Source organism: Lissotriton helveticus, chromosome 4_1 (genome assembly GCF_964261635.1).
Source record: "Lissotriton helveticus chromosome 4_1, aLisHel1.1, whole genome shotgun sequence".
Lineage (NCBI taxonomy): Eukaryota > Metazoa > Chordata > Amphibia > Caudata > Salamandridae > Lissotriton > Lissotriton helveticus.
The window spans coordinates 677,823,127-677,848,782 of record NC_136063.1 but is presented as its reverse complement, the minus strand read 5'-3'; positions in this window follow the sequence as shown (position 1 = coordinate 677,848,782).

Here is a 25,656-nt window from a genome sequence, read left to right as displayed (position 1 = left end):
AGAATAAACACTAGACTGCCACTTTTCTTAGCCTCTCTGTCCACTCTGTGGATTTTAACACCCGCCAGAATAGACAGGATGAGGTCAGGGTCAGCTGCGGCCTCAGCCTAGGTTTATGTTATGAATGCTAGCTTAATCTTGTGGGACTCTAAGAATTCCCGAAATAAAATGGCATGCTTGACTAACGACCTTGTGTTTATCAACACACATGATAATAACATTCTGGATACGTCTTTTGAAATTGCTACCCTAGGGCAGGTGGACGGTGGGGCATAGAGAAAGTTAAGACTACGGAGGTCGCATTGCGTATTTACCTGGGCAGAATGTGGGTCGAAGATCGGGCCGGGGCGTTTCTTACCAGAGTTTTGAACATTCCTCATGGTGTCTTTGGAATACTGCAGCTGATTTTTTAGGGGGGTCTGGGACGAAACCGTTAGCGTGGCTGGTGATGAGCACGATCCGGGCGTGGATGGGAACAGACGGGCTCCTTGCCCGGTTTTAAAGGCCATGGGCTGGATAGGGGGGCATGAGGAAGGTGTGGCCACAGGCGCAGTAGAGTGCAAGGGCTCAATTAAAAACAGATTGCAAACATGAGGGCAAAGTAAAGATAAGAATTGGGGTCCAGCTACCCTGGCTACACTCACAAGTTTCCTTGTGAGGTGTAGCTACTGTGAAAACAAATCAAGTTGAAACAAATGGGAGAAAACAAAAAGCATAAAACATAAAAATGCCACTCCAAGATGCCGACTAAGGGGGGAGCCAGGCAACTCCCCGGCATGCTAATGCCTACAAGGAAACCAAACTAACGAGCTAGTCAGTGAATCAGGGCGCATGTACCATCAGGCTGTATGGACTCGCTCCTCGTCTAGCTTTAAAACCATGGGGTAGTTGGGGGCGTGAGGGAGGTGTGGCCACAGGTGCTGTAGGGCACTGGGCTCAATTAAAAACAGATTGGAAACGTGAGGGCAAAGTAAGGATTATAACTGGGGTCCAGCTACTCCGGCTACACTCACAAGCTCCCTTGTGAGGTGTAGCTACTGTGAAAACAAATCAAGTTAAAACAAATGGGAGAAAACAAAAAGCATAAAACATACAGAAACGCCACTTCAAGATGGCGACTAAGGTGGGAGCCAGGCAGCTCCCCTGCATGCTAATGCCTACAAGGAAATCAAACTGACGAGCTAGTCAGTGAATCAGGGTGCATGTACCATCCAGCTGCGCAGACGCGCTCCTCGTCTGGCTTTAAAGGCCATCCGATGGTTGGGGTGCATGTGGGAGGTGTGGCCACAGGCGCTGCAGAGCATGAGGGCTCAATTAAAAACAGATTGTAAATATGAGGGCAACGCACCGTGGCTACACTCACAAGCCCCCTTGTGAGGTGTAGCAACTGTTTTTTTTTTTTGTCCTCATTTTCCGCCATGGTTTCTAGCCACTGCGACACCCAGCAAGGGAGGATAGCATAAAGGAGAGCAGTCGCGCTGCCACAGTAAAAAACTGTATGGGATGCAGGGTAACGAGGAAAAGCCATATCCCGCAGCAACGACAAACTCCATGCCCATAAAAAACCTCATTGCCAAACTTGCAGCTGCCTACCACAGGGCAATGCACCATGTCACACCTAGGGGGAGAAACATGGCGGCAGGCTAGCTGCCGCGGTACTCCGCTCCGAGCCCCAGCAGAGTAATTGCCAGAAAGAACATGTAGTAGGATTTACGAGCATTTAATTGCTTACAGTGAATGATGAGACAAGGGTTTTGACAACGTGGTTCTTTTATAACCCGTTTGCGAACTTTTTATCTTTTTTCTGCTCCTCACCTTATCTTCGACCGGCATCGGAGTGCAGCGGTCTTTTTTCCATCTCTATGTGCCTCCATCCTGCGGGTGTGTTGCAGCTTTGCTCGGCGGGTCCTGCCGTTGTGTCTGGCATTGAGTCGCCCCCACTGACGCGGACTGAGCTTGTCCCGCTGTTTCGAGCCGCCCTGGAGCTCCGGCGAGGAAGACGACTACGGAGCCTACTGAGAGACCCGCGCATAGCCGTTGGTACCGGCGGTGCCCTGGGTAGCTCTGCAGGCTCGGCTAAAAAACCGACAGGAACGACAGGAACGACAGCAGTTGCAGGAGAGGGCGAGAAAATTGCTGCAGCGACCAGTGAGGTGAAGGGGAAGGTGGGGGGGTGAAGCGGAGGTGTTATCTATTGCTGTGGATGTTGGTGGGTCTATAGGGGCCAAAAACGTTACTCACCATACGGTCCTTACCCCACAAGATAAAGCAAAGGGCAAGTCAAAAGGCAGGGGGAAAACAACTTATACCCAAAAAGGAGCAAGGAGTGGTTTGACAACGGAGCAAATTTTCCAACCCTTCCCAGAGTTGGAGTCAGGGGTAAAATCCTTGGGTACTGCCTTACCCTCAGTAAACTGTCTATCATTCAAGACTTCATCCTACCTATCAACTGAGGTGAAGCCTAAACGGACATATAGAAAGAAAAAGGCAGTTAAGTCGCCACTTGACCCCACTGTACGGATTACACTGTCCTTGCGTTCTTTTTATAAAGTTGTCCCGCAAGTACTAGATTTGGCTCAAGATCCCTCCCGTAAAATAAGAGACCGCTCCGCTTCACCTCCTGCGGCCTCTGGTTCTGGTTCTTTCGAGAGCCAAGCACCTCTGGGGTTGTGTATACCATCGACTCCCGTACCTTTCCAAGTGTTTCAATTCGGTCTCCCACCAGCACCTGCTTTCATCCTAACTTCATCTATGGAAGGCTTGAAAGCATCAGTTCCTCTAATGGAGGAGGGGGGTGAACTCTCAAACAGCAGTCTGCAGAATAAACTCGATACGTTACCAACGTCACAAACTTGCCTAAACTCTGATGTCTTGGAGCCATTACGAGACCCCCAGGATAAAGCTGGGAGTGAAACAGGTTATCTTCCTGAGTTAGGCGATGAGCAAGTCTTGGCCTCTCACTCTCATAATAGCACGACCACAGAATTATTGACAGAAGGCCAGTTGAGTCAATCTCGGGAGGAGCACCTAAATGTAGGTACATCTTATCAAGAGGACTCAGGCGCTCTCCTCATAGTTTAGAGTCGAAGTGAAAATATGGCCACTGCTTGCATCTCAGCCTCTTCCCTACAGCTCATGTTTTCTAATCTTTTGGCTGAAATTAAAAGGGGGTTTGAAGAGTCAGCATCCATCCAGAAGGAGATCCGTAACTACTGCGAATCCTTGGATAGTAAAATAGATGGCCTCACCTCAAGAACGGGAGTGTTGGAAGAGACTATGGCTGGCGTAACCTTGCACATTGATGAAGTAAAAACTGAGATAGTGAAACTTAAGAAAGAAGATGGTGCATTAGCGGAAAGGATTGAACTTCTGGAAAATAATGCAAGGCGCAGCAACATCCGAATCTTAAATGTGCCAGAGGGAAGCGAGGGATCAGAGATTAAAAGCTTCATTATTACACTCATAAAACAGTCTCTCAATTTGGATCAATCCGAAGAGGAGCTTTCTAAAGACATTCAACGGATACATAGGGATCCGTTCAGGCACAACCCCCAAAGGACTAAGCCAAGAAAGATCTTGGTAAACTTTCATACTTATACCATCAAGGAACACATCCTCAACCTAGCCCTCAAGCAAAAATCCCTATCAGGCAAAGGGTTTACTTTTCAGATTCGTTCCGACCTGTCAAGGGCTACATTGGAAAAACAATGGGAGCTAGGTAGGAGGATGGATGCGTTCAGGAAAATAGGTGCAACAGTACAGATGGGATTTCCCGCCGCCTTGAAAATAATGCATAGAAATAAGATGTATAACATCGGTTCAGTTCAGGCGGCGGATAAGTTATTGTTATCTCTGGGGGATGCTGAGAGTGGTTCCGGCTGAAAAGGGGAATTAGTCTAGCAAAGGGATAATAAAAATCTATGCCCTTCATGTCTTTGCTCGTATAAACAAAGGATTAGAGGGAAAAAAAAGGGAGGAAAATTTACAAGGAAAACAAAAAATAAAAACATATAATTTAATGGCAATTAAAGGCACAACCAATTTTGAATAATTTACACTTGGCCTCTCTGCAGGGGCTTTGGTAGAGTTAGGGGTACCACAAACCGGCTCTGTTCCGGTTAGTTAGAACAAGGGTTTCTCATGGGAGGGGGGGTGGTAGATTGGGGCACTGGGGTGTAGGGGGTTGGGAAAAAAAGCATGAACATTTCCTCATTTTCAGATTGGTTTCTGACATTTTTTTATCTTACAGTAAGGGTAGTATCTTTATTATTGATAAGAGTTCTAGGCAGTACTTCTTTCTTATCTACTCTCAGCTGACGGGGCACGATTTATGAGTAACTTAAAGATTCTCTCCTGGAATGTTAATGGCCTGCGCACCAAGCCAATTTTATTTATCATTTATTTTTTAAATTTGTAAGGCGCTACAGCTACCCAAAAAGGGTTTCCCGGCGCCGAGACACAGCATAAGGATGTCAGGAGAGATTAAAGGCTATTCTTGATTATTGTTCGAATAGCCAGGTCTTAACGTGCCTCCTGAACCTGACTTGATTTTCCTCCTTTCGAATGAAGGGAGGGAGTGTGTTCCAGAGGGATGGGCGAAGGATCTGCCTCCCATTTTTGCCAATTTAAATCTTGGGACACAGAAGTTGGCAGCCGATTGCGAGCGAAGATTTTGCTTAGGAGTATAGGGGTGGGCCAGAGATAGAAGTACTTGGGTGCAGTGCCTGCTTTGATTCTGAACATATAGTTCAGGGCTTTAAAACGGATTCTGCTTTCTACCCTGAGCCAGTGGAGTTCCCGTCGGTAACTCGAGACTCCGGAATTTTTAGGAATTCTGCACAGTAGTCGGACTGCAGCGTTCTGAACAAGTTGTAGTCGACTGACTACCGTTTTGTTGGAGCCAAGGTACAAAATGTTGCCGTAGTCAAGCCGTGATGTTATGAGGGCATTGACTACGTTCTTTTGAGTGGAGGAGGGCAGCATCCAAAGGATTTTCCTCAGCCATTTGATGATGGTAAGGCAAAGGCCGACGACTTTGCTGGCCTGTTGGCTCATGGAGAGGGAGCTATCCATGATGACTCCCAGATTACGTACTTGAGTCACTGGGGTAGGAAAATTACCCATCTGGATAGGCCAGTGTGAGGGATTCCAAAGATCTCGATGTTTTCCCAAAAGAAGAATCTCTGTCTTGTCTCCATTGAGCTTTAATTGGTTTCTTGTCATCCAATTTAGGATGTTTTGAAGCCCTAATTTGAGGGGAGATGGAGACACCGGACAAGATTCAGATAGGGAGAATATAATTTGGGAATCGTCGGCGTAGCTCATGAGGGAAAGTCCAGATTTTTCCGCTAGGTCAGCCAGGGGTCTGAGGTAAAGGTTAAAAAACAGGGGGCTTAGTATAGATCCCTGTGGCACTCCGTGGGGGGCGTTGAAGGTGTCGGAACAGGCCAAGGAAGATGTTATTTGAAAAGTCTGTTCCGCCAGGAAGGATCGAATCCATTCAAGCGCTTTTCCACGGACACCATTTCTGTATAACGCCTTGATAAGTGTTTTGTGGGATATGGTGTCAAAGGCCGCGCTCAGATCTAAAAGCACGAGCGCGACCGTCTGACCGTTATCGAGGAGATTCTGGATGTGTTCCGTAACTCCTAGAAGGGTGGTTTCTGTCGAGAAACCAGCCCGAAAACCCGATTGCGAGGGGGGCAGAAGCGAGTTTTCTTCAGCAAAGGTGGATAAGACCGAGTGGACATGTCTCTCTAAGCATTTGGAAAAGGCAGGGAGCAGGGATATGGGTCTATAGTTAGCTGGAATTTCCGGATTTGCTGTGGGCTTTTTTAGCAATGGCGTTATCATGGCGTGTTTCCAGAGGGCCGGAACTGTGGAGAGCTCTAACGAGGAATTTAGAGTATCTACGAGGATTTCCAGGGAGCGATCGTCCAGTTGGTTAATTACTTTAATCGGGATTGGATCCCTGGGGGAGCCGGACTTGATGGTCTTAAAAATGGTTTTCAGTGTGTCTACCGAGATGAGAGGCCAGGATTCCAGGGTATTTTCGCAGGAGGGAGCCTGTTCAGAGTCAGCAAAAGGGAGTGGTTCATTGTTATTGGAATTAATGTCCCTGATGATTGTCTCGATTTTTTCAGTAAAGAAGCATGCTAGGTCTTGGCATTGTTGAGTGTTCAGGGGGGGAGCCGAAGCTGTGGTTTGTGCGCCAGCTAGTTCTTTGACTTTATTGAAAAAAGTTTTTGGCTTATTTGTTGCTTCCATGATAGTATTAGAGACAAATAAGGCTCGCGCTTTTGCACAGGCAGTGTGGTATAAAATTGTAGCTTCATGGTAGGTCTTTTTTGCATCAGGGGCGTAGTCTTTACGCCATTGACGCTCAAGTGCCTTACATTTCTATTTTTCTATTTTTAAAAAGTCAATAAACCATGGGGCAGGGTGGCGGTGTCTATTTCCCTTGATGTGAGGGGTGGGTAAACAGTGATCAGCGGCGTCACTGAGCCATTTGTGAGTAGCTAGTGCTAGGCTGTCCATGTTTTGACTGTTTCTAGGAGGGTTTTCATGGAGTGCTGAATTAAGTTTTGCCAAGTCCAGTAGCTTCCAGTTTTTCCTGGACGTAGCTAGAAGGTCAGATTGCATAGTGGAGGTAGGTGGGAGATCGATGGAGAATTTTATTAGATGATGGTCAGACCAACAAATGGGAGTGGTGTTATGCCATTTTAGCTTGTTGATATTGGAGATAATGGGATCGAGCAGATGGCTCGCTTTATGTGTGGGTCCAGAATTGACTAAGGTCAAATTTAGGGCCGTCAGATCATCTAACAAATTGGAGCAAAAAGGGATGGAAAGGTCATCAAGATGTAAGTTTAGATCACCAATGAGTGAGAAGCCAAGAGTAAATAGAATTGTACAATATCTGAAAGACTCGGATGCGCAGGTCATTACACTCCAGGAGACACATTTAATTGAGGCAGAGATTCTCGATCTAGTTAAAAAGAACAGATGGATAGATGTTTCAGTATCCTCTTCACAAGTACTTAATATAAGGGGTGTGACTATCTTTTTAAAAAAAAACATTAGCACAAGAGTGATTGCGCAGAAGGTAGATCCCGAAGGTAGGTGGGCAATTACCACAGTAGTTATAGGGGATGCACGCTTGACATTAGTGGGCTATTATGGACCCAATCGGGATGATCCCACAGCTCTGGAGTCACTATTTTCCCAGTTACTACACTTTTCGGAGCCGACTATCATAGCAGGGGATTTTAATAGAGTGCTGGACCCCCTTTTAGATAAGTCCCTGAGTAGTAGACAGCAAATATTATCAAAGTCTAGAGCTTTTCTTCTTAATTCTATGAAACAGTATGGCTATGTGGATGTGTGGAGAGCAAGGGCTGGACAGCAGCATGGTTTTTCATTTCAGAATTACAAGTATCGTCATCAATCTAGAATTGACTTCTTTTTAATAAGTCGCAATTTGGTTGATGCTGTCAAATGGGTTGGTTACTCTCCCTCACATCTGTCAGATCACTCCTCAGTTTCCTTGGTCCTTGACGGAGTCATTAAACCTTCTTCTAGATCTTGGTCCTTCGACCGATCCCTTCTCTCATCCTCGGAAGATATTACGTTCATTAAATCTGAGACCCTGAAGTATAAGCAGGAAAACATTGGCTCTGCTGAGCCCAGCATAGTATGGGATGCCTTTAAATGTTGTTTGCGTGGTATAATCCAAAATAAGGTGGTATACCGAAGGAGGCAGTACGTACAAGAAGTGGCTTCTATTGAAGCTAAGATAATCACTACGAAAGCTGACATAGAAGCTAGTAGTAATGATTCCAACCCAAATGTATCACTTTTGAATGAGGAACTGCTTACACTTAAGGGGGATCTGACTTCCGTCTTAAACCAACGCCTCCAACAGAAATGGGAAGCGAGCAAATTAGCTCTCTTTGAATACGGAGAGGGAGCCGGTAAACTACTGGCCTGGAAATCAAAGACCGATCAGGCACGTAATATAATTGACTCAGTTACAACTAATGCTGGGACTTTTTCATCCAACGTTGATATCAGAACTGCCTTTAAAGAATTCTTCTGAAATATATATCAGGAGGATAAGGATATTTCCCCAGAAAGTATAGGTAAGTGGCTGAATGACATCTCTCTACCCACATTATCCTCAGAACAAAGTGCTTCTTTGGATGATGTGATCACAGTGGAGGAAGTTGCTGAGGCGATTCGGGGCAGTAAGGGAGGCAAGGCCGCTGGCCCTGAAGGCCTGCCAGCCGAGGTTTATAAAAATTTGACGGAAGAAATATCCCCCTTCCTTGCGGTTCTATTCAATCAAATTTTGCAAGAGGGGGTGCCTCCACCTACATCCTGGAACAATGCTTCCATAACGCTCATATTGAAACCGGGTAAGCCAGCCACTAACTGTGGCTCATACCGCCCTATATCAATCCTGAATACGGATTACAAAATATTTGCTTCCATCTTAGCTAAAAGGTTGAGCCTGGTTGCCCCTGATATTTTACATTCTAGTCAGAAGGGCTTCGTTAGGGGTCCTCAACTTTTTGAGTTGACTTATGATCTCATCGGAGCCATAGACATGGCGACCATGGACTCTATCCCATTGGCTGTTCTCACTGTGGATGCCACCAAGGCCTTCGACAGGGTCAATTGGCTGTACCTGTCGGGGGCCTTGGCCAAATTCAACGTGGGTAAGAGCTTTTGCAGAGCAGTAAAATTGTTGTATCAGAGTCCTACGGCCTGAGTATTGATAAATGGGGGTTTATCCGAACCCTTCACGGTTACAAGAGGTACATGACAGGGCTGCCCTTTATCCCCTTTGTTATTCAATCTCTATATCGAGCCTTTTGCTCATAAATTAAGAGAGGATAATACTATCAAACCTTTTATTTATAGAGACTGGGTAAAAAAGGTGGCCCATTACGCAGATGACGTAATGATTATGACATCAGGCATTACTACTGCGTTTCCGCCAGCCATTAAGCTTGCGATGGAATTTGGGGATGTCTCAGGATATGAGGTTAATGCCTCAAAGACTGAGATAATGGTGTGTAATGATGATTTGTCAGGCTTCAATGAGCAACTCAGTACTAATTTGAGATATTTGGGGTTAAACATTGTTAAGGACATTAATTCGATCGCTCACCTAAACTTCGCTGCAGTTGCGAAAGAATGTCGTAAGCTTATGGGAGCTTGGATGCATCTTCCCCTGTCCTTATTAGGCCGAGTAAACTTGGTGAAAATGACTATTCTCCCTAAGGTTTCCTTTTTATTTAACACAATTCCACTTTACTTTGATCCGGCTTGGTTGGCTAAGCTACAGGGCGATATTACCTCGTTTATCTGGAATAAGAAAAATCCTAGGATAGCATGGAAGAAAATCAGGCGCCGCAGGGAAAAGAGGGGGCTGGCAGGTCCGGACTTGCAGATCTATGCGTGGGCATTCCAACTAACACACGCACGAATGCTACTGAAAACACCGACAGACGAGGGACTGGGGAGCATGTTTTTGGCCTTACTGAAGGGTGAAGGGGTAGGCCAGTCGGGCTTCTTATTCAAATTTGGCGACCCGAAATTCTTTAAAAAGGTAAAATTGAAGGTGCTGCAGGGCCAGGCAAAAATGTGGGTTAAGCTAAGGTCCTTAATAAAACTAGGATACTATTCCTGCAGATCTCCAATATGGGATCTTCCCGCGGCTCCAGGTTGGGTAGGTGACACCTTAGCTCTCCCTCTAAGAGAAGCCGGAATAGCAGCTTGGGGAGATCTGTTTGTAGAGGGGACCCTGCTTCCATGGGAATGTCTAGTAAATAAGGTGGGGCCCAATCTTTCCAGATTTAAATATTTGCAAATATCGAGCTGGGCCCAAGCATTTACCACCCAAATCCCACACAGGAACTACCCGCCATTAGGGGGAGGGTGTCATCTTGAATCTCTGCTGTTGGACAAACCACCTGTAAAGAAAGAGACATCCTTATGGTACAACCTAATTTTGGAAGAACTTGACAGTGAATTCCATCTTCCTGAGTTGTTGTGGGGGCCTTTGATGCCAGGCTTGAATGTGAAAGATCTGTGGCTAGTGTCCTGCAAGGTTTTGTGGGACCTAGTTAAACCAGCCTGGCTTCGTAGAAATCATCTTTTTACACTACATAGGGCATATTATCCTCCACAAAGACTGTCTAAGTTTTCCCCGGGTATTTCAGTGGCTTGTGCACGGTGTGGTTTAAAAGAGGCCTCTGACGCGCACATGTTTTTCGACTGCCCTCATTTGGCATCATATTGGGACTCCATAGGCAGCAGGCTCACATCCTCCCTGGGTTATATTGTAACAATTGACCTTCGCCTTGTAATCTTTTGTGTCATGGACCACACTAGAAGCTTAGCCGGGAACCTCCTTTTTTATTCCATCCTGGCTGCTCGCAGAGAGATTTGTAAGCGTTGGAAAGATCCCTCTCCTCCTTCTTTTCATGACTGGCGTACATCAATCCTTCAAATCTCAAAATTAGATCTCGCCAGGGCTGGAAGACAAGATAGGAGAGCTTTCTGGTATCTTCTCGTCTGATGCCACTTACGGTATGTTTTTTTTTTTGTTTTTTTTTCCCCCAGGTCCGATGATTACGCGGCCATGGCTACAATCTTCCTGCTGCGCCTTCTTGTCCCTTCCTGTCCCCTTCTGTGGACTTTCTGGCTGGCAACAGTAATGGTAGTAATTGGCCCTGTGGTTGGCAGCTGCAAGTTTGGCAATGAGGTGTAGCAACTGTTAAAACAAAACATTTACCATCAGGTTGCATGGACAAGCTCCTCGTAGTTGAGAGTTTTTTAACCAACTATTTATTTTATTGTTCCTTGTCATTTGCTGTTTACCTGGAGGGAGTATTTTTTTTTATTTCTTTTTTTCCAATACTTTTTACTTGATATTATATTGCAATATTGGATGGATTATATTTTTATTTGTATTTTTGTATTATTTTGGACTGCATTTTGAATACATTTATTATGAAGACTTCATCCACAAATTCATGAGCATTTTCTAATTTTTCTATTATTTATTTTCTAGTTGAGAATATTTATAGTATTGTTTTTGCTCATATTTTGCTATTCTGTGATTATGTGCAATTTTATTGTTCTATATTATGTATTGTTTTGATCTATGTGTGCTCTATATTCATGTATGTTGTATTGTTTTAAGAAATTAATGTTTACACATATTAATTATTCTAATTTTATCATTCTGAAATGTTTTTATTTATTGTAAAATGTGAATTTGAGTGATGAAAGTTATTTAATAATGTATTATTTATAATATTATGCAGATTATATGAATACTTTAATCTAGGATTCCATTTGCTCTCGTTTCTGATAATGTTTTCCTAATAGTTGTGTGACTATTATTTAAAGACAGGGTTGGTCCGGGGTATTAGTAATTAGTTTTGCTGGTTAGTGATTTGTGAATTGGATTAGTCTGTTTGGATATTCTTAATTTCAATTGAGTTAGGGATCGCTCTAGTCTTAGTTCTTAGTAGCTTTCTTCTTTTTTGAGTATTTCTAGAAATTGATAGAGTGTTTGATGACTTGTTCCAAGTGCCCCTAGCATGGTATTGTACCACTCTTCCAGGGTATTGTTGGCTTGAAAATGGTGCCATCATAGACATTCTACAATGGAATGTAATTTCAGGTTGGTGTCTGTGTCCCATTCTGTGCAGGCGACCTACACAAGTATCTTTAATATAGTCTATTAGTGGTGAGAGATTGTTTTTGTTTTTGGCAGCATGGGGATTGCACTAATATGTCATTATGTTTGTTTTCTTTTGCTTACTTTTATTACAGGGATGTAGAATATTACTATACATTCATTTTTATTCCATATGTAAATTCTGCATTTGTGACATGCTAAGTGTTTCCATGTGTTTCAATGCTAAGTAGTAGTGGCACCCTTGTAGGTGTAGTGTATGTAACATTTTAGAATTGTGGATATATTGCTTGTTCAAAATCATTCATCCATTTCCTGGGGACTGTTAATAGTTTGTTTTGAGTACTGTTAAGAGTTTGTTTTTGGCTTCACTGTGCATGTTTGGCTTGTTTGGCAGTAGTGCACACATTGAAGGGAAATCTGTGTTATTGTATTGTCATGTATAGCGTATGTTTTTGTAAATGGTGATGGCCACAATTTAAATGTCCTAGCCATTATCCATGTGTTGCATTGTGTCAACATTTGTAAATTATTGTTAGCAGTATAGACAATGATTCTTTTGTCGAAGGTTTCATTGTAATGCAGTAAGAATTCTTGTTTAGTACATGCTATTTTGAAATGTTGGGGATTTGTATTGCTTCATATATTCTGGGTGTTCTTTGTGTTTCCTTTTTAATCTTCCTTGTTATCCTTGTTAGTTGTTGGAAATGAGTCCTTTTTGCTTGGTCAGCCCAAATATTTTGACATCTTTCAGTGATCACTCTTTTTTTAGCCATCGGACTCTGCACACTTTCCTCCTTCTTAACAGTGGAAAAGTGCTTGTGCTCTTCCTTCTAAACATGTTAAAAATGGCATGTACCTAATTAGCACATTTAAATTACTTGTAAGTCCCTAGAACATGGTACCACATGTGCACACAACCTGTAAATGAAACACTGCTAGAGGGCTGCAGCACCCTTTGTGCCATCCACAAAAGTAGTGCTATAAAACATGTCTTCAGGCATGCAATTGCAGCCTGCGGGTGCAATTTCAAAACTGTATAACTGTAAAAGCAAATGTTTCTGGCCAGGCCTAAACCTTCCTTTTTAACACTTATTTATCCCTAAGATATGTCTTAAAAAGTAGTACTTACCTCATGTGGCAGCAGTTCCCTTAATCGTGCCAAGCTATAGGGCCCCTTGGAATTTTTGTGTGTATTATTTATGATTGTCTAGTATTTTCACATCACATTGCTTTTGTTTTGAAGCATCTTATTTGTATCATATTTGTTTTGTATTGAAAGTGTATTCAACTCAGACATGGGTAAAATGGTTACAGAAAGGTGTCCAACATGATAAAAAAAGGACAAGTATATTTAATGTTTAATGCCCTGGCAGTGAAAGCATCCAAAGTCGCTTTTCACTGTGGCAAGCCTGGTTCAGCTATAAGCAAACGTTGATTTACACTCTTATCTATACTACTATAATAAAGGAAGAACTTTCAGCCTTTGAGGCGGGTAAACTCGGGAACCACAGTGCCAATCCACACACCCAATACACCGTTGGAATCGTTAGGGTGTGTAGATGGTTATAGGCTATATAAATGTAAAAAAAAACGTTATTTAAAAAATTTACAGTAAAAAAAAAGTAGTCCCTCCGAAGTAGCGCCGGCCACGACGTGCGTGCTCACGTCAGGAGCGCGGGGAGGAGCGGCGTCCAGGAGCGCGAAGAGGAGCGGTGGACATGGCACGGGGGAGGAGCGGTGACATGAGGAGCAGCGGACAGGCCAGCGGCGGTGCGAGCAGCAGACAGGCTGGAGGAGCGGCGGCTGAGGTAAGGGAGCGGCGGACATGGCGCGGGGGAGAAGCGCTGACATGAGGAGCAGCGGACAGGCCAGCGGCGGTACAAGCAGCGGACAGGCGGAAGGAGCGGCGGCTGAGGTAAGGGGACCCATGTCGGGGCAGGCGGGAGACGGGCTGGGCAGGGGCCCAGGCTTCAGGAGAAAAGAGAATGATCCCGTGTTTTTATGGTGAAACAGCAATCATTAACACACCTCTAGGCCAAAAAGATTAGCTATGATGTAAGCTTTCCCAGCCAATGTACACTCTGTAGAACGGATTTGTCAGCTGTACACCTCTGCAAACAGGAACAGACATATTTAAAGCACTATATCAGCAGTGGACAGGCGGGAGGAGCGGCGGCTGAGGTAGCAGGCGGGGGTCGGGGCAGGCAGGGGACGGGCTGGGCGGGGGCGGGGCTGCTGGACAATGTCGGGGCGGGGGGGGGTCAGGGAAGCCTGTTGCTCCCGGAAAAACATCAGGACGGCTGCTAGTCTTTAATAAATGCTAAATTCAGTTTGAGATAGCAAGAAAAAAGGTTAACTTTATTAGTAATTTTAAATCCAACTAACATTTTTTGCTTTTTCTGGGACAGAGTTTTCATTTCTCGCAAATACCTGCCTACCTACCTGCGTTAAGTTGCCATTATTGTGGGCAGTTACCTGTGGTGTTGATTGTGCTCTTCTGTCCCGCCGCCACACCGCCAGCCTTCCTCCTCTGCCGCCGCAGCTACACGCCAGCATAGCGCGGCCAGCAGCAGAGGGGGGAACTACAATCACCGTCAGCCTCTGCGGCAGGAAACCGCCAACGCTCAATCCGCGCCAGGAGGCGCATAAATTACAGGACAAGCCCGGCAGGAGCGGGGGAGTTGCCATTTTTGTGGGCAGTTAACTGTGGTGTTGATTGTGCCCTTTTGTCCCGCCGCCACACCGCCAGCCTTCCTCCTCTGCCGCCGCAGCTACACGCCAGCATAGCGCGGCCAGCAGCAGAGGGGGGAACTACAATCACCGTCAGCCCCCGCGGCAGGAAGCCCCCAACGCTGAATTCGCCCCAGGAGGCGCATAAATTACACGACAAGCCCGCGTCACGGGTCGCGCTGGGCAAAGCCCGGGACAAGGGCGGGATCGTCTGTGGCCGTCTGAGGACGGGAGAGGCCGGGCTGGGCCACCCCCCTTGGATGTAGGAGTGTTCAAGACCCCTGTTGCCTGTTGATTTGATAAACATTACACAAAGTAAGACAATTAGTCTATTAGTTATCTTGGACTGAGCCAGGCGAATTAAAAAAATCTTATGTGGTATGGTCAACCGTTATTGCCCGGGTGTTTTGATTTGCTATGGGGAGTGTGTATTGAGGGAAAACAGGGTAGTCCCCGCACATTAGTATTAGTATTAGCCTCCTGATTTATAGTATGGCTAGTTGTGTGAAAACCCGCTCATCAAAAGTTAAATCGCACAACACCCCTACTACCCGTGTTACAGTGCCTGAGCCTAACTTATCGCTCCCACGGAATGTACAGCCCACCGCAATTGATCTTATGCTGCGGAAAGCTATTGGGGTAGTTTCTAGCGAGATTGAGCGTACGGAGAGACGCCTTTCTCTAACTCCAACAACTGACCCATTCTCCCCCCCGAAGATCATTGACAACGAGATAGTGGTGGTCTTCCCCCAGGTCACCTTGGTGTTACCCGCATATGATATCCCTTGTGCCCAGATGCCCGTTGTGGTAGAAATGTTGACTACTGTATCCGATAAGGAAGCATCTAGTTGTAAAAAAAGAAGAGCATACCCAAAGAAGTCAGGCGCCAAAAAAACCAAAAAGGAAGGCCATCACATTGTCATTGGAGCACATAGATATAGAGGATAGGGAAGCCCAAGTAATAGAGGACCCTGTCCCGCCGAGGTGGATGGCCCAAATAGTTACGAGCATACAAAACCATCTAGAAATGTTTATTGCAAGCCAGATCAAACCACTAGCTAGCAGGCTAGATAGAATTCTAAACGAACTAAATAAACGCGGTAGGACACAGGATACCGCTATGATTACCAAAACACCAACCAACACGGTCACAATGGTTAATAGTACGGAGCCTCAATTATTGACAGAAGTTACAAGCACCAGTAACAAGCATCAACTTGTCATCCAGGCACCAACTTCCTCTAACAGAACAATGCAATTGTGTGTGGGTAACTGCATGGGGGTAGAGCTAACGGGTGCAGACAGGGGAACAAGTCAGGTGCCATGGCAGTCACGTAATAACAAGCTCCCAACCCCTAAACCAGTAGAGGTACTCCACACAAGGCAGGAGAGCACTGGAAGAAGTCTTAACTCCGTGCCTACTATTAACTTACCCCCTGCAGCCTGTCCTTACGTGGTTGTACTGGTGGGGGTCCTGGAACTTAGGCCAGAACAGAAAGAGACACACACTGAACTAAAAAATAAAATAACAAACTGGTTAAATCTGAACAGGCCCTTGCCAGATAATAAAAGTGGGGAGATCCTGCATGTGAGAAGAGTGAACTGGCTAGGCACTGGAATTAAAGATACGGCAGGTAATTGCATAATTGTGAACTTCAGGGACACAAGTATAGTGGAATATATACTTTATAGCGGCTATACAGGCCTGACAAGTTCGATAAGACCCCAACAATTGGGTTACTTTTATCCCGTGCAATGTGCTATGCTTAATGCAAGGCACTTGTTTGGAAGACTGGGGATGAGATTAAAAGCACATAGTACTATTAATTACACTCGGGAGGGCCTTTTGCCGAATGAACAGGGTGCAGCCGAGTGGACAAACAGATTTAGTCCCCTTATGTCCCTGGACGCGAACGATTGACTGTCTAGGTCAGCGAACTATACAAGTGAAATAATTGGGGCGGAGTTAGAAACCATTAGTACACAGGAATTGGCAGAATCCACGACAGGGCTGACTGATATTATTGTCCCACCACAATCCCCTGATATGAATCTGACTAATTTGTATGTAAATCGTAAAAGGGGGAAACCTCAGGAGCACGAGAAGCCACATACCATTCAGGAAGGCCCCAATAGTGTAAATGGGGAATGGGTGGTTTTAGCACAACAATCTACGTTGGCCCAGGGGGAACAACCTGTGCTGGCAAGGTGGGAGGATGGGTCAACAAATGCACCCTCGGGACCAATAGATATGATAAAGGAATACTCATTAGAGGGGGGGCCGAAAATACTGTCATGGAATGTAGTGGGTTTGGCGGGGAAGTTTGACAACAAAGAATGGCGACAATATATTAGCGGTGTCCAGGTTATAGCTCTGCAGGAGACATGGGCTGTTGATAGTACCTTCTATCACATAGCAGGTTACAAATGTTTTTTGTGCCTGCACAAAAAGCTAGATCGGGAAGGGAAATTGGAGGGTTAGCGCTATATGTAGACTTAAACCTAGAAGGAGTCGGGACACTGCCCCCCTGGTCCTCGCATACCCTTCAGGGGGCTGGATTTACTGGTGGCGGGTGGAGGTTTATTCTATTCAATATTTATAACACGGGGCTGGCAATAGGAAATAATTCTCCGATACAGGAACTAGACCACAGACTGAGCCAGGAGTTAGCTCGCAAGAAAGGGGTTGTAGAACCTTCTGTTCTTGTGATGGGAGATCTAAAGTGCCATCTATGCCCAAACTTGTTCCCATTGAATGGTGATTGGTCATCTTGCCTGATCGAGAAGGGTTCACACTTCGAACACACTTTAGAGGGAACAGCCCTTAGTAAGCTCCTAAAATCTCATGCTCTGGAACACACGATTGATATGGCCAGCTTGGAGGAAGATGGGTCTTGACCCCAACCTTTAAAGGTAGAGGTTGATCCTCTTATATAGATTATATTTTGGTTTCCAGGCTTTTCAGAAACTGTATTAGCTCTGTTAGGATAGACTGGAGCATATTCAGTGATCACAACCCCTTGGTTGTAGTACTTATAGATAGAGGTAGACCCAAGAGGTGTTTACACCCGGATATCGAATTGAGAGCTATGGATCAGGGTAGACGATTGAGGTGGGCTAAAATCGATAGTAACTTTTTTTATAAATCATTAACGGATAAAGGGAAAAACATGATCGAGAAGTGCCTAGATTTAGAGATAGTGGGCAGTTCCTTGGTAGGGGCATTTCGGTCAGTCACTAGCCTGGTCGAAAACCTATTGAAGGCAAAGTGCCCTGAGGGGAATACCTCCCAACCAAGATGGTTTGATAACAAATGCTCACGTGCTCTGAGAGACCTAAAATCTAGCTTGAAATCTGAGCCAAGGGATAAACTAAGGATAGTTCACTGTAGACAGACATATAAAAATGCTCTGAAACAGAGAAAGTCTTCTCTTCAAGCTGAAGCGTGGGCTCATTTAAGGAAGGCTGGAGAACAAAGAGACCAGAGAGCATTCTGGAGAATAATTAATAGGCCATGCTTCCAGGATAGTACCACCCCGGGTATAGGGACAAATATCCTACCCGACCAGTGGGTGTCTCATTTTGAGGGTCTTTATAATCACAAGCTGGTTGGAGATGGGGGTGGGGGGTGGGAGGGAATGCGGTGTACGGACGTTGAATTCTCACTGGAAGAAATAACCAGGGGGATCCAGGGCCTGTCTTGCAATAAAGCTCCAGGCCCTGATGGTACCCCACCCGACCTATATATAAGCAATGTAGACTTATGGGCCCCCATTCTAACGAGGGTTTTAAATGCGGCAGTCAAGTCTGAATTACCTCACTCATGGTCCACCGCAATAATTGTCCCCATTTTCAAGAAAGGCAACAGGGACAACCCTCAATGTTATAGACCCATCTCACTGATCGATGTCTCAGCCAAAATCCTGGGTCGGGTAATCCTTGAACGGCTAATTGACTGGACTGAAGAACACAGTGTTATCGCAGATACCCAGTATGGTTTTAGAGCAGGAAGGTCTACTAGTGACCAATGTTTAAATCTTTATATGCTGGTGGCTAAATACACCGAAGCCAGCAATGAAGCCATATACATGGGGTTTATGGATTTAGCGGCTGTGTTTGATCATGTGAACAGGAGCAAGTTGTGGGCCATGATGAGTGAGATGGGCATTGACCCAGGTCTGATCGGTATTCTTAGGGAGTTACATCGGGACACCACCGCAAAAGTGCGCTACAATATGGATGGGGGGAACACAGAACCTTTCCCGTGCACCAGTGGAGTGAGAGAAGGGTGCATTCTTGCCCCTTTTCTCGCTCTACATTACCAATTTAGAGAGGTCCCTGATTGCCCTAAATACAGACTGTCCGAAAGCAGGCTCGCGCCATATACCTGTGCTTTTGTACGCGGATGACGCGGTCCTGCTTGCCCGCACTCCGAGGGGCCTGCAGTGTCTGATTGACAGATTCACTAATTTCATGGACACTTTAGATCTGTCAGTGAATCTGAGTAAGTCATTCGTGATGCTGGCAGGCACGAATCCCTGTAAGAAATTTGCGTATAAGATAGGGTCCCACACCCTAGAGAAGGTGCAGTCTTTCTCTTACCTTGTACTGCTCTTTGATGGGGCACTGAAATTTAAATCTCTGGTAGCAGAGTGGTGCTCCAAACTCATATCAAAGCAGTTTATAGGGAAGCCATCAAAGCTTACAAACTTGAAATAAAAAAATCGCAATCAAGATATTATAACAAACAAATAACCAGAGCCAGGTCAAAACCAAGCGAGATCTACCAAATAGTCAAGCGCCTAACCAAGCTCCCCCCACCTACAGCCCCCAATGACAATCCCATCGCACGTTGTAACGACCTAGCCGAATTCTTTTTTAAGAAAATAAATAAAATCTACGTAACATTCGCAAACTCAATCACAGACCCACCCACTGCTCCCCAGCCCCCTAGGGAGGCAGAGACCTCTCCTCGAGAAACTCTGAACCACTTCCCTCTGCTAGACCTAGAGACCCTGGAAAACCTAACACTCCAAGTAAAATCGGGATCCCCCTGTGATCCAGCTCCTCCCCGCACCATGGTTGAGGCCAGCCAAGTTATTCTCCCCATCCTCATGGAGTTACTCAATAACTCCATAATAAAGAGTACGGTTCCATCTGGTTGGAAGAAAGCTATGGTGAGAGCACTCCTGAAAAAGCCCAACCTCGACCCTAATAACCTCAACAACTACCGCCCCATTTCCGTGCTGCCTTAGGTGAGTAAGATACTGGAGAAGCATATCAACCTCCACCTATCCAGATTCCTCGAGTCTAACCATCTACTCGATACATCGCAGACAGGATTCCGTCCCAAACATGGAACGGAAACGGCCCTCCTAGCAGTAACGGACGAAGCCAGGCGGATTCTGGACCGAGGAGGATCAGTGGCAGTGATCCTCCTCGATCTGAGTGCCGCATTCGACACGTTTTGCCATAAAACTCTGCTGTGTCGACTTTCCAACTTGGGAGTGTCCGGGGATGCTCTGACCTGACTGAGATCCTTTTTGAGTGGAAGGACTTTTCAAGTCTTTGAGGGAGACTCCTCCTCCGCTAGCAGGCCTCTGAACTGCGGGGTACCACAGGGCTCGTCACTAAGCCCCACGCTGTTCAATGTGTACATGGAGCCGCTGGCTGAGATCCTCCGCTCATATGATATCAAGATCATCTCATACGCGGACGATACTCAGTTAGTGGTGTCCCTTGCACAGAAGAACAGCGTACCCACACAGACCAACCTAGCGGCATGCATGGAAGAGGTAAGGGCATGGATGACTACTTCTTCCCTCGAACTCAACGGGGACAAAACCGAGCTTATGTTACTCGGTCCCCCGGCGCTGCCGACCTTCGATCATCTTTGGCCCATCAGCTTGGGCGCTCCACTGACCCCGAAAGACAATATCTAAAGTCTAGGGGTCTGGTTGGATAAATCCCTAACTCTCAACACCCAAGCTACCAAAACATCCGCAACCTGTTTTGGCCTTATCAGGATGCTCCAAAAAATCCTCCCAGTCCTTCCTTTTGAAGCAAAACAGATCATGATACAGGGTCTAATACAATATCGACTCGACTTCAGTAATGCCTTATACTTGGGGGCACCTGAATACGTGTTCCAAAAATTCCAGCAAGTCCAGAACTGTGCCGCATGCACGCTACATTAGATCCCACGCAGAACCTCAATAGAAACTGGACTGAGAACCCTACACTGGCTCCAAGTTAGGGAGAGAATAAAATTTAAGGCTATGTGCGTGTCCCATCAAGCCTTCTGGAGAACCCGACCCAAGATCAACCACTCCCTTCTCTCCCCTTATGGCCCCACAGGCAGCTCCGCTCCACTCAAGCTTTCTTGGCGGCAGTCCCCCGGATCAAAAGGTCAAGAGCAGGAGGAAGATCCTTTACGCTCAACGCGGCCAAGTTATGGAACTTACTCCCTATACAACTAAGATCCAATCCCAACCTGTCATCCTTCCGCAAACAGCTTAAAACCTTCCTCTTCACCAATTAAACTCCTCTCTAAGCTGTGACCTCATGAGGCACTATCCTTCTTCTTAGCGCTTGGACGCCTTAGGGCAGCAGTCGCGCTCAACAATACCCCTTTTCATTTCGTTCATTCAATTCATTTCATATCCTCAAATGGCGCCATAACAAATTTTGCCCGTAAGCTTGGTCGCTGGTCCCCAGAACAGCTTATTAACCTATATGGTGCCATAAGTAGTACGAAAGCCACGTATGGTGCAGAAGTGTGGGGCTTTGTGGATATCAAGCAGTTACAACTGGAGGAAGATAAGTATTTAAGAAGGATTTTAAAATCCCAGCAAGTTCCCCGGCAATATTTGCGCATAGAGAATTAGGTAGACTGTTCATGGAGGATCAGGTCAAGCTTAGGCCAATTATGGCATGGTTAAGAATCTGGGGAAACCCAGAGGCTGATTTAAGCAGACAAATTATGAGAGACTCTCTGAATAGGGACAGAAGCCAGCAGATCCCCTGGCTTAAATACATAAAGGACACTCTAGAAGATCTAGATGAGTTGGAACTTTTTAATAACCCCAGAGCGGTATCGAACCTGGGAAAACTGAAGATTAAAAAAATGCTACTTGATCAGTTTGACACACGTAGAGTAGGAGTGGAAGCCTCGAAACGCACAGTCAGAGCCCATTGTCTCATTAAGAATAGTGTGGGTATGGAACCTTATCTGTATCTGATGCATAACGCCCAGGATTGTTTTTTAATGGCTCGTTTTAGGCTCAATTTATTACCTAATATACTGGCTGATCCACCGGGTTTTACCTCAACAATTGAGCAGAGGGGTGCCTGCGGCTGCGACAATCGGTCTCCGCAGGACACCCTTCATTTTGTACTTTTATGCCTTTATTATAGGACCCCCAGACGGAAAATTTTGGTAGACGTTTTCAAACAGGCGAAGTTACGTCATGCCAAAGTTGCCTTACTCTTTTTACAAAGAGCAAATGACGCACACCCTTTATGCTGTATTATGAATTTTATCAAGGTGTCAGTAAGGCTGAGAAACACTAGAGGTCTGAGTTAATCAATGTTTAAGATAAAATTTGTTTCTACGTTTTACCTGTACTGACGTTTTCTACATGGAGTTCAGAGATTGTATTTAATCCTTTTTTTACTGTATATATGTGCTTTTATGACGTTTTTTTATTCATTGAATAAAGATTTCTGAACTGAACTGAAATCCAACTAATGATCAATTAGGATTTAACATTGTGCTTTGGAAATAACACTTAGGAATATGTAATTTTTCTGTGTAAAACCAGTGTCCAGCTATCCCCTGGCCCCTGATGGCTCCCCTGTAGTGAGATGTGTATTTTTCCCAGACAGTGGACAGAGGACTCAGGTGTAAGATGAGGAACGTATCCCTTGACAGGATGACCTGGTGGGCTGTACCTAGCCCTTTCCTGAGCTTCAAAGGATGTCTAACTAGTTACTGGCAGAAGAAGCTCACACCTTGGCCTACATCCCTTTTGTCCCTCTAGTCAGGCTGGCACCAAACCCAGTGGAAGCAGGGGAACTTACAAGAACTGATTTAGGAGTTGGACAAAGGCTTTCCTTCCACCCATAAGCTGGCACTGGGTGTAAAAGTGGACCCCACAAAAGTCTTCTCAGAACACTCTTGGACCTGTGCAGATCAGGAGAAAGTCTTCCCTGCTGTCTGAAACCTGAAGAAAGATCGACCTGCTTGCCTTGAACCCAGGACCACTGAAGGGCCTCCAAGAGTCAGTTGGATGACCTCCTCTTTGAGCTATAGGGATACAACAAGCATCCAGAGGCCTCTCTCCCTGCAACTGCCCAGCTTACCAGTTCCATCTGGATCTGCCCTTGACCCTTGCGCTGGCCTCTGTTGGCGTGAGTCCTAATTACCAAGTGGTTCCTCCCTGGTCTTGGACCTTTGGCTTGTGTTAAAGTGTACTTCTCCTGTCCCCACACTGAAAGAAGTGGGACTTAGGCATTTTTTTTGCCAACTTTCTGCCAGGAGAACCGATGGCTCCTGTGATTGCCGTTACAGCTAAATCTATTGATGTTGAATCACTAGTGGCCTAAACTTGCTGGTTAGCCCTGCTGAAGGAGATGTGTCTTCCAGAAACGTTTCTAAGTACAAATGTAGAGGTATTCATCTGGACCAATGTAGAGCAGCACCTGATCAATGTTGAGGCTTCCTAGGTTTGGACTTTGCTTAAGTGGATATTTCCTGCCATCATCATGACAGCACCGGGACCCCCCTCTATAGGAACCCATTGTCAGCAAGCCCTGCGTAAGACCTAACTTGCAGTTTGACCTGCTGAAAAGCAGAGCACTTAGGGCATCATTTGTATGTTGTCGGAAAGCCTCTGGTCGGAGGCTTTCCGTCGACAAACAAATTATGCCCTAAGTGCTCTGCTTTCCAGGTCTTGCTTATTAAGGACATTTCCAGCTCTTTTTATTTCTATTTCGTCAATTTTTATACCAACAATTTTATTAATACTGTGTGCCAACATTTTTTCAAGTTCTTTGCTTTTCTAACTTATCTTAAACCCCTTCTGTTGGTATATCGTCTCATACAAATTATATTATGTGTGGGGACTTTAATGCCTAGCTGACGTTTAACACTTAGAGTTTGGGGGCAGCGGGGTTAGATAGTTGCATAGGGGATTTTGGTCATAGAGTTAAGGAACTAGGTTCATATATAGAGGCATCTGACCTCATCAATATTCTGTAATTGTATGAAGTAGGGAGACCTATTGTGACGCCTTTCACAGGAAATTGTCATGCCTCAACTATAAACTAAATATTTTCCTCACTTAGCTTCTCTTCTTTTTTCAACCAGAATGAAGTTTTAGTAACAGGCTGGGGTGATCCAAAGCTTTTGTTGTTATATGGAACTTCCCAGTAAATAGAGTAATAAAGCCAGAGAGGTCACTATAGCCCATGCCACCCTTTAATGACGGCCTAAGGCTTTGTTGAATTTGGGGGACCCAGGGCCCTTCTTGATTCTCTTTTGTCAAAGCATATTTCTAAATTGTTTGGCCACAGTGAGTGGTAAACTTATGCTTGCGTACTTTGGAGTTCTTTGCGATTGTATAAAGGATAGTTTGAAGAAGCTAACCAGGAGATATTTTTCCCTAGCAAATCACCCACTAAGAGAGGCTTTATCTACTAAACCAAAAGTTCCATCAATGGTTAGTGAAGCACCCAGGTGCTACAAAATAGACTAAAATGCATGAGAATTGAACTGTCTAAAAAGGACGGGGAAAGGCTGGAGGATGCTGCAACGAAAAAAAAATAGCTAAATGTTTTGGGACACAGTGAAAAGGTTCAGGCAAAGGGTTAACACTTTGGGGCTGATTACGAGCCTCCTGGGGGTGCGGCGGTGGCGGTCTTCAGATTAAACGTAATCTTGACCTGTGGAGGCGTTTGCTCACTATAGCGTATAGCAACTCATTTTGTAATAACATTTCCCAGTCTTGGACCCTTTCAATTATTGTTTACATATTTAAGAAAGGTGACCATAATGCTACTAAATGCTATCGGCCCATATCCTTGATTGATAGTCCCATCAAGATAATGGGCAGAGTGCTTTTTTCTGCTTAAAACAATTGGAGAATCAACACAAGATTATGAGCCAGTGTCAATACGGGTTTCTTTGATAACTTTATTCGGTCACCACAGACCATAAAAGTACAGATAAAATACATACATACAAACACAAATAGCTAAAACAATAAATAGCATGTCCAGTAAAATTTACAGCTAAGAATAGATTAAACCTAAATAGTTATCAAGATAGGCAAAATAAAAACTAGAGATAAACATAATTTATACTACCAGCGCATTCAGCATTAGACCATTATACCCCCGGACATAGTTTCAATAATCTAGAACGCGTCAACCACACGCTACCCAAGAATTTTGCAACCCCACAAATCATGATGGAAGATGAACTGTCCATAGAGAGAACACGTAGTGCCTGATTGTGGCACCTCAAGCCAAGTTCCCTGCAAACTGGTTTCTGTCAGGGCTGCTGACAGTGGAACAGAGCCTAAACCTGAATCTTATTATTGGCAGGTAAACCATTTGAAAGCGCTGCCCACTGTACCTGCCCTGGATTGACCTCTCAAAAGCCTTCAATTGTGTTAATCACATGAAGCTTTGGTTACTGCTGTAAGACCTGGATGTTGGGGAAGCTCTAGGAAGCTGGCTCTCTATGTAGTGTTCTAAAATAAAGTGCACTGTGCAGAGAGTACAGTGAATCCCCAAAATGTGTACAGAGGTAAAAGCATATAAATCTAATGCTCTTTTTGTCGTTGTGTGGGCTAGCAGTTAGACTAATCAGAGGGTAGTTTTAAGCATTTGTTGTATTCACAGAGGCAATAAATGAGACTAACGCTCAAGAATAAATCTGATGCCAATTAAAAAAATTGTATACATTTTTAGGTAATTGTTAAGACCATGAACACAGTTCTAAGGTAAGTACTTTTGCAGTTATGATTTTTCAAAGTTCAGGAAACATATCACTTTTATGCACAATTACACACCATTGGAAACAATGGGGAAAAAGCAGAAAAATGCATATAAAATCAGACAATGCTTTCTCAAAGTTCACTTTCTCATTTCAGGTCAATGTCAGGACCAGGTCCAAAGTTCAGGAGTGTCCTGGATCGGCT